This window comes from Pogoniulus pusillus, chromosome 21 (assembly GCF_015220805.1).
Source record: "Pogoniulus pusillus isolate bPogPus1 chromosome 21, bPogPus1.pri, whole genome shotgun sequence".
Taxonomy (NCBI): Eukaryota; Metazoa; Chordata; class Aves; order Piciformes; family Lybiidae; genus Pogoniulus; species Pogoniulus pusillus.
Genome location: NC_087284.1, coordinates 17,412,744 through 17,423,338, shown reverse-complemented (window position 1 = coordinate 17,423,338; position 10,595 = coordinate 17,412,744).

The window sequence follows — 10,595 nt, the reverse complement described above, 5'->3', positions numbered from 1 at the left end:
GCCTGGAACACAAACCCTGTGAGGAGAGGCTGAGGGAGCTGGGGGTGTGCAGCCTGGAGAAGAGGAGGCTCAGGGGGGACCTCATTGCTGTCTACAACTACCTGAAGGGAGGTTGTAGCCAGGTGGGGGTTGGTCTCATCTCCCAGGCAACCAGCAGCAGAACAAAGGGACACAGCCTCAAGTTGTGCCAAGGGAAGTCTAGGCTGGATGTTAGGAGGAAGTTGTTGGCAGAGAGAGTGATTGGCATTGGAATGGGCTGCCCAGGGAGGTGGTGGAGGCACTGTCCCTGGAGGTGTTCAAGAAAAGCCTTGCTGAGGCACTTAGTGCCATGGTCTGGTTGAGTGGCTAGGGCTGGGTGCTAGGTTGAACTGGCTGATCTTGGAGGTCTCTTCCAACCTGGTTGATTCTACAATTCTATCACACATACAGCAGAGAGATCATCCCATTCAGTAAGTGGTCTGGGTGACCACAACATACGTGCATAGCTGCTACATGATCAGCAACACTTCTACAAGGCCACGGGGACTGTCAGCTCTTACTTGGAGGATATCTTCTCAGCTGTGTTTTGCTGATCATCTGTGCACACAAATTGCTCTTCCTCTGTACATCCAATTTGATCACAGAGTGCAAGAACATACGAACCAATACAATTACCACACATGGTTTTCATGTGACAGTCCAGTGGTGCCAAGCTTCTTAGATCTGAAGAGACTCCTTTTAAAGGCTGATCAACATGATCTGAAAGGATAGGCTTCTCCACAATATACTGACCAATACAGACATGGTAGGTCTGTACTACCATTAAAGGAGTCTTGTTTAACAAATCCATAGGTTGATGCCCAGGAGATCAAAGATAAAATTCAGTTTTCATGGCCACTCCTGAACTTGAATGCACAGGGCCACAGTACATAAGACAGAAGTTCAGGATGAGCCCTCACGTTTGCAAGCAGCAAGTCAGAACTGCTTTGCAGGCCCAACTGCAACTTATGACCCCTTGGTCATGCTGGGCTGACTGAGGTTACCAGGAGGTCACACCACTAATTTCTGTAGGTTTTAGGCTGAGCCTGTGCTTACTAATGCACCTCCAGGGCTGCAGTTCCGCCTGTGGCTTTGATTCCTTTGTAAGCTTTGTACCTCTGTTAACTGGACACTTTAAACACCTGGTTCTTAAGTGGAGTCTTCACAGCATTTTTTAGTCAGAGTTTAAGGTCTCCAGGAATTATCAAGCTCACTTCTACAAGGCCTTTGACATCAGTAAAAAGGAAATGAATGGCTTCAAGAGATTTTCAGGAGGGGTCTGAGATGCAGAAGATGGCAGCATAGGTTACAAGCATGAAGATTGGGGCAGGGTGGGGGGGAAAGAACCCTTTTCATAACACGACGACCTGCCTAGTCTTAGGTGGCTTTCCTGTGTGAAAAGGGAAACCAAAAGTTCTTTCTCTTCAAGAGAACTGTGCCATGAAACCAAAAGAATCCTCTCTGTTTATCAAGAAGGAAAAAAAAAAATAACCAATGACTTCAAATACTTCTTTAATCTCTACAATCCCCTACAGAAGGCTTTTCTTTTTACATATTTCAGTTGGTTTATTGCATAAATATTATGCTCCCAGTCATTATTCAGTGTGTAGGTGGGATCGTCAGTGGGCAGAGACAGTGATAAATGAGGCTCCAGGTGTTTCTGCTCCTCTTAGAAAACCCTTTAACAAGCAGTTGTGAAGATTGAGGTCATTCTGCAAACTAAGTTACAGTAAGTTCTTTCACAGCCACTGTTTTTTCCCCCCTCCTTTCAAGAGGTGCTGTCAAACTTGGTAATCCCGAAGTGGGTTGTATCTTTCTACTTATCTCTGTTTACAAAACCTAGATCATTATTTATGTACTCTTAGTTGTGAGGATGCACTGAAGAGGTAAGGGCTGGAGATTATTCAAGCAATGTTTCCACTGATTTCTTTTCTGGCTGCAAGAAAGCAAATCTGCTAATCCTGAATTCTCCAACAACCATAGAATCATAGAATCAAACAGGTTGGAAGAGACCTCCAAGATCATCCAGTCCAACCCATCACACAGCCCTAGCCAATCAGCTAGACTGTGGCACTAAGTGCCTCATCCAGGCTTTGCTTGAACACCTCCAGGGATGGCGACTCCACCACCTCCCTGGGCAGCCCATTCCAATGGCAAATCATTCTCTCTGTCGAGAACTTCCTCCTAACATCCAGCCTAGACCTCCCCTGGCACAACTTCTATTGCTGGTTGCCTGGCAGAAGAGACTAACCCTCACCTGGCTACAACCTCCCTTCAGGTAGTTGTAGACAGCAATGAGGTCCCCCCTGAGCCTCCTCTTCTCCAGGCTAAACAACCCCAGCTCCCCCAGCCTCTTCTCAGAGGGTTTGTGTTCCAGGCCTTTCACCATCTTTCACACTTGCCAACAGCAAGCAGATGATGATCTGTTTCACCAAGGTAATTATCATAAACACCAAGAAGCCATGATAGAGGCTGCACTGCTCAAGAGATAAGAGTCAAAAGCCTTCAGACTGTAGACCCTACCAACAACCAGGCTGAACAGGTTCATTCAAGCATCCAACCTACACAAAAGTGTCCTCACACATCAGCATCCAAACTTGGTAACTGGCTTGGTGATTGACAAGGCTCCACAGGGAAGGGAAGGCTAGGCCAAATGGCCATACAGGGAGGAGCAGTGGGCTCTGTCAGTCCCAGGGAAGGGAGGACCACAACCACTGGCCACACAGAAAGGAGAAATGGGCTCTCTATCTCAAAGCAGGAACTGCTGCTCACTTCTCCTTGCAGTGGCTCTGCAGGCATAACCTTGCTGGCAGCCTTCCTGCCCATCAAATGGATGCAAGCTATTATGTGAAACACACCAAAGAAAAAGGAGGAAAAGCAGCCTTCCAAAGTTTCTTCAAAGCATTGTGCCACTGTCCTTATCAACACCATCCTTTGGCATGGGGAAAGACTCCAGGAGCAGGTAATTCCAGGCAAACACCACCCAAAATACCATGCCGAATGCTGAACACTCCCATGCCAGCACTTGGAATGGGACAGCAAAGAGGAAAGGTGTTTCAGACAGGCTCATCTCTGAAGGCCTCAGCTCTCAGGATGGAGTAAAGACCATGCAGGGAGCAGGGCCGTGGAAAACCGTTTGGCATTTCATAACCAAGTCCCCCACCTTCACACTTAAGTAATAGTTTATCGTCTAGCATCATGTCTTGGCGCAGAATTCCACAGGCTGAGACTCTTTTGTAACTCCAGTGCTCTAAGATGCTGTTTTTTCAACACACACACACACCCCCCCACCCCTAGAGACACCTCTGTCCAAAGGTGGAACACAAACAAGCACTACTCTGAGTCATAAGAAACATAACACATGCGTAAGTGCATGCAATAATCTGGGTATAATTTGCCCCTTAGTCATTGTCTGGTCCTATTATGTAAATCTGAAACATGCATTTTTGAAAATAAAGGGCTTCAGTAAAATAATTACTGTTGTAATCCTGGAACCCCACCCAATAAACAGTTTAGCAATCAAATGGCTCCACGTATTTGAAAGCTATAAACAGATTAGTACAGAATTAAAGCGGCAAGGGCCAAAAATCTCAGCTGCCGCTGTAAATTAGTGGAGTTCGACTAAATCAAATTAGCAGTTTGATTGACTGCAATTATGCCACACTAATTTACAGCAGGCTGTCATCTTTTCTTTCTCTCCACGTGTGCATCTCAGAGCATGTGTATGGGTGCTGGATTTTCTGTGTTCCAAGGATAATGCTCTTTAGCACAATAATCTCATTTCTGTCTGCTTATTTAGATTTGTGAAACCCAAGTGTTGCTTCAGGTGCTGTGGGGAGAGTAATATTGAAGGACTACCAGCAAAGAAAGAACCCATGACTCCATCCTAATCATTTCAATAAACCCCTATTAATTTTCTTCCAAAGAAATTTGCTTGACTGCAGAAGACAGCCTGAGACTGCCCTTAGCAAGCTTCATTTCAAGCAAACCTTGGAATTACTATCCATCTACAGCTCCTGCACCATTTGGAATTACAGCCACTTTAGTTTTTTCTAAACCAATTTTGCCAGCTTCAGACTTTTCCTGGACAGGAGCAACAAGCACCTGACACTTTACACATCTCCCTACAGTTCTTTGGTCTTAGAGCAGAAAAAGAATATTTTCAGAAACAGACAGTTGTTGTGTAAAGGACTGAATGATCCTGGTGGTCCTTTTCAGCCATAGCAATTCATAGTGATTAGATGTTGTGCTGAGGGATTTGGTTTAGTCAAGGACTTGTCAGTGTGAAATTAATGATTGGACTCAATGAGCTTGAAGGTCTCTTCCAATCTAAGAAATGTGATTCTGTAGGGCATGGTAAGCATTCAAGGAATGGCAACTCTGCATTAACACATGACAAGAGGTGCTTCAGTCTCTGCAAGGTTATTTCCATCTTTTGTGGGTCACAGCTGAGACACAAGACTGCATATGACTACTCAAACTTGGACTAGGTACATTTCATGTAGGTGACACTACAATGCTGCCTGCTATTCATAAAGGATTTTCAGGACCCTTCATCATTACACAAGGCTAAGATTTCTTTTCTTTCTCCAGAGAATTTCAGGTTTGAAACAACAAAACCAACCAACCAAAACAAAAAAAAATATATATATATTGTTGAGTCTCAGTTTTACACAAGTCTCTGTCAAGGTTTTCCTATCTGAGTTTTAACTTCCACATAGCACTGGAGTGTAGGGCCAGGTTTTAAGTCATGTTGATGCCTGAATTGAGTGCAAAATAAAATCATAGAATCAACCAGGTTGGAAGAGACCTCCAAGATCATCCAGGCCAACCTAGCACACATTCCTATCCACTCAACCAGATCATGGCACTAAGTGCCTCATCCAGGCTTTTCTTGAACACCTCCAGGGATGGTGACTCTACCACCTCCCTGGGCAGCCCATTCCAATGCCAATCACTCTCTCTGGCAACAACTTCCTCCTAACATCCAGCCTAGACCTCCCCCAACACAACTTGAGACTGTGTCCCCTCGTTCTATTGCTGGTTGCCTGGGAGAAGAGACCAACCCCCACCTGGCTACAACCTCCCTTCAGGTAGTTGTAGACAGCAATGAGGTCTCCCCTGAGCCTCCTCTTCTCCAGGCTGCACACCCCCAGCTCCCTCAGCCTCTCCTCATAGGGTTTGTGTTCCAGGCCCCTCACCAGCTTCATCGCCCTCCTCTGGACACATTCCAGCACCTGAACATCTCTCTTGAATTGAGGGCCCCAGAACTGGACACAGCACTCAAGCTGTGGCCTGACCAGTGCTGAGTACAGGGACAGAATAACCTCCCTTGTCCTACTAGGCACACTGTTCCTGATGCAGGCCAGGATGCCATTGGCTCTCTTGGCCACCTGGGCACAGATAGATATTGGGGCTGTCAAAATCCCTGGGTACTTCTAAAAATCAGCAGATAACACTTATCCAGGAACTCCTTAAAGTCTCATCATTGAGTTATCAATATTTTCAAGTTCTTAAATAACTTTTCTAGCAAAAAGATTGCTCAAGGATTCCAGAGTCTTACATCTGGGGCTCACCCACTGGGTGACTGAGCAAATGTTGCCATTTCTGACTGCTCCTGTTTGATGCTAAAGCAACTCTGAGAGTGCTGCTGCCAGAGCAGATGTTCTTTTCATTGCTCCAATTGCACCAGAAGAGCCAGGTCATTTCAGGAAGCTGGCTTCTGCAGGGACAATCCAATTAGGGAGAAAGAGGACCCATTGAAGCTGCTAGAATGGTTTTCAGTGGATGCTGAGTCAGGTCCAGCAAGTTGGTGGAGTTGTTAGACCTTGAAGGGACAGGTGCCTTTGAAATACCTATATATAAAGGTACACAGACATGCAGCTGGCCCACCTGTGTCTCAATTTCCTTATCTCTGCAATAAGGATAACAACAGCTATTTACCCATCTCTGTAGAAGGCCTGATATTTAAAGCAATTGCTGTGATGACTAATTAGCTAATATTTGAACAGATATTTGAACAATTAAAGCACTACATAACTGCTAAGTACTCGTACTAAATTAAGCCAACTGTCACTAATGGCAGACAGTCTGATCCTTGCTGCCTGTTGACACAAGACCAATTACAAATAATGAGTTCCATAAAGCCTAGAATATGTCATACATGGAGAAATTAATGAACATTAAGGGGAATAAAATGGTGCATCAGCCTCATTCAATATTAAATTTATTTATTAGATTGCAGGATTTTAATCATCAGTGCCTACAACAATTTCCCTTTCTATATGCACTGAAGAGCTAAATAAACCACACACACCCTTGTTCATTGGAAATAAGGTCCAGGCTAGCCTTGTTTCATTAACTGTTCCCTGATAGCACTAGCTCCTGAGTCAGGAGCTAATGTTCATCAGTTCACAAAGCTCCCATTAGGTTTGCTGCTCTGCCTGCTCCAGCTGAAGATATTTCCAGAATCTCATTTTTAGTAACCTCCTCATTACAAACCTAACCCCTTAATGACCAGTCTATTTCCACCTGCCCTTTCTCAGATGGCACCACAAGTCGCAGTACTCTGTAGTCAATTAACACACCCATATCTTCTCTACCAAGTTCTTTCCAGCTTCATGCTGTATTGGTTTCTAGGGACCAACAGCTTCAACTGATGGCAGAAAGCCTCAGCTACTAAACTTTCCTTCTGTTCCCACCATTTCTTCTCATACTCTCAGCATGGGAAGAACTGGACATTATGTCTACACTGACAATGCCTCCTCACTTTGTGTCAGCAGAGAATTTCATCAGCCACTTCCAGTTTTCTACACCCCAGACACTAATGAAAATGTTAAGTAACATTAGTCTCAAGCTGGCCCACAAGGATTTCTGCTAACAACCTTCCACTAAACTGGCAGAACCTGTGCTATCTCCCTGCTCCCTGCCCACCTTCCCACCAGCTTCCTCAGTTTAAGGTGTAGTCTGTTTGCCATCCTAGTGCCTCATTCCTGCCAAAGCAGTTTAGCAGATGAAACCCCAAATTTAAAGACAACCTCTTTCACACAGGCATTCTTTGGCATGTTGTGGTGGGAACTCTAGCTTTCCAGATTCCAGCCTCACATAGAAAATGGAGAACACTCCATGCTCAGAAACAGAGGTAAATATAGGTCTCCAAACATTAAGCCAAACCATTACCTACAGTGATTTCCAATACTGTGCCCAGGGATTATTCCTTTTCCATTCCTTTTCCATTTCCTAAATAACTCCTGGGATTTTTTAGCTCTGCTTTGACAGAACTGATTTAATAGTTCCTTTAAAATATCTATCATAGAATCATAGAAGCAATCAGGTTGGAAGAGACTTCCAAGATCATCCAGCCCAACCTAGCACCCAGCCCTAGCCACTCAACCAGACCATGGCACTAAGTGCCTCAGCCAGGCTTTTCTTGAATGCTTCCAGGGACAGGGACTCCATCACGTCCCTGGGCAGCCCATTCCAATGCCAATCACTCTCTCTGCCAACAACTTCCTCCTAACATCCAGCCTAGACCTCCCCCAGTACAACTTGAGACTTTATCCCCTTCTTCCGTTGCTGGCTGCCTGGGAGAAGAGACTAACCCCCACCTGGCTACAACCTCCCTTCAGGTAGTTGTAGACAGCAATGAGGTCCCCCCTGAGCCTCCTCTTCTCCAGGCTGCACACCCCCAGCTCCCTCAGCCTCTCCTCACAGGGCTGTGTTCCAGGCCCTTCACCAGCTTTGTGGCCCTTCTCTGGACACATTCCAGCACCTCAACATCTCTCTGGAATTGAGGGTCCCAGAACTGGACACAGCACTCAAGCTGTGGCCTGACCAGTGTTGAGTACAGGGAAAGAATAACCTCCCTTGCCCTGCTAGCCACACTGTTTCAGATCCAGGCCAGGATGCCATTGGCTCTCTTGGCCACCTGGGCACACTGCTGCCTCATCTTCAGCTACTATGTACCAGCACCCCCAGGTCCCTTTTTGGTGGTGCCCAGCAACAGGACAAGGGACAAGGAGCACAAGTTCAAACCCAGAAAGTTCCCTGAACATGAGTAAATACTTTGCTGTAAGGCTGTCAGAGGCCACCCAGAGAGATTGTGGAGTCTCCTTCTCTGAAAAGATTCCAAACCTGCTTGGACATTATGATCCTGGCAACCTGCCACAGGTGACCCTGCTTTTAGCAGGGCAGTCAGATTAGGTGATCTCCAGAGGTCCTTTCCAACTCCCACCATGCTGGGATTCTGTGGTCTTGAGCTACCACCACAACAGCACAACTCAGTTCTTCCCATCCCAGACAGGAGGGGGCATCTACACATCCATACATCCATATGGGAAGCAGCCACTGCTATAGGGGAACACTACATCACAAGTGCCATTTTCAGTTAGCATAAAACACTCTTTAGAGGCTTACACAAGAAACATGACCTGATCTTGTATCTATTGCATGTAGCAACTCTTAGAGCCCTGTGCATGCAGACAGACCCTAAAGCTGTAAGCCAAATATCTCTGCAGAAAGAAAAGGAATGAGAAAAAAACTCTCTGTTTCCTGCAAAGGGCAGATTCCCTTCGAGCAGATACTGCTCTTTCAGCAGATCTTGTGGGTGGAGATTTCATATCAGCATGTCTGCCAGCTCTCCTGCCAGAGTTTCACCCAAGCCACAACACACAGAGTCAACAACAATTAGTATTAATTATTATTTATAAGAAGCAGTATTATCTGTGTGGCTATCATTCCTGCTTCATTTTGTGTCTTACACAGGGCTCATGTGCACAGCACCTCACTGCCCAAACAGACAAAGCAAGGTCCTGTGGAATCTGCAGACTAATGCAGAACGTTGCCAGCCTTAAACCACTTTGAGAAGACAGTTGTAAAATGTAGAACATCCCTTTCTGTGCTCCCATGAATTTGCCTCCTACTTGCTATTTACACTCAGGATGAGATTTATCTGCCTTCTTCCATCCCCCATAGCCAGGAAGGAATAAAAAACTCTTGCATGCAGATCTTAAAACTGGTTTCTTCCTAACCAGCAAAACAAAGAACCAGCACAAGAGCAGCATCCTCCAAACCACCTGCAACTACCATAATACATTTTTCCAGCCCCAAACTCTCTTAGTGAGCTTTTTGCACCTGAACAGAATGCATTAGCTGGATATGAAGAGGGAAAACACACTGGATGAATTTCTATTACTTGCTTTATTTCTCCATCCATTTCGGTGGCAGAGGTAGAGCCTTTCTCAGCTACTTCCTGATTCTGCTTCAGCTATCATCTTCAGACCCAGAATCCTACTCTATGAAACAGATTTTTTACATCAATCAACCCCAATGGGGTTGGTTTTATTTAGCACCCCCCCCCTCCCAAAAAAAAGAGAAAACCTGCAAATACAACAAAAATCAAACCAGTTAATTAGCCCAGATCACCACTACTACTAATAATGAAGTTGTTAGTGTTGTTGATAATAACTGCCCATAAATAATTATTTGCATACATTAAATTTAGCTGGAAGAACTTGGGAGTATTAACAAATCCCATAATGAGCATGGTGCAGATTCACTTTCTAATGAATCCTGCCTCACTTCTACTTTAAATAATAATTTTTCACCACTTTGTTTCTTGCTTGTTTTGTTGCTTGATGCAACACACAACAACACAGGTACCAAGAAGAGCTCAGCAAATCCAATTTAGAAAGTCACTTCTGCCTGGGCAAAGGTTAATGAAACCACTGAAGAACATTGCAGTGAATTCTCTTAGTCAATCCCAGCTTGCTGGAGAAACTATTAATAATCAGTTGGAACTGCTGAGTCAAAATTGTGAATGGGATGGAAATGCTGAGCACATTTGTGGTGCTCCCACTGCCTGTATGCTAGCTGGGGCTGTTGCAATCAGGAGTTATGCATGGCTCTGAAATACCACACACTTTGACCAATGTGCATTTCAACATCATGCCAGAGAGTCACAATAAATTGTGTCATGCAACAGACACCTCTCAGTGAGGAGCAGGAATGGAACAGAAGAGGGAAATACTGGATTGGCATTTACTGTAAAAAGCCAAGCAGCCAGGAAGAAAGGGATCTGGGGGTGCTGGTAGATAGTAGGCTGAAGATGAGCCAGCAATGTGCCCAGGTGGCCAAGAGAGCCAATGGCATCCTGGCCTGCATCAAGAACAGTGTGGCCAGTAGTATGAGGGAGATTATTCTTCCCCTGTACTCAACACTGGTCAAGCCACACCTGGAGTACTGCATCCAGTTTTGGGCCACTCAATTCCAGAGAGATGTTGAGGTGCTGGAACGTGTCCAGAGAAGGGCAACAAAGCTGGTGAGGGGCCTGGAACATAACCCTGTGAGGAGAGGCTGAGGGAGCTGGGGTTGTTTAGCCTGGAGAAGAGGAGGCTCAGGGGTGACCTCATTGCTGTCTACAACTACCTGAAGGGAGGTTGTAGCCAGGTGGGGGTTGGTCTCTTTTCCCAGGCAGCCAGCAACAGAACAAGGGGACACAGTCTCAAGCTGTGCTGGGGGAGGTCTAGGCTGGATGTTAGGAGGAAGTTGTTGGCAGATAGAGTGATTGGCATTGGAAT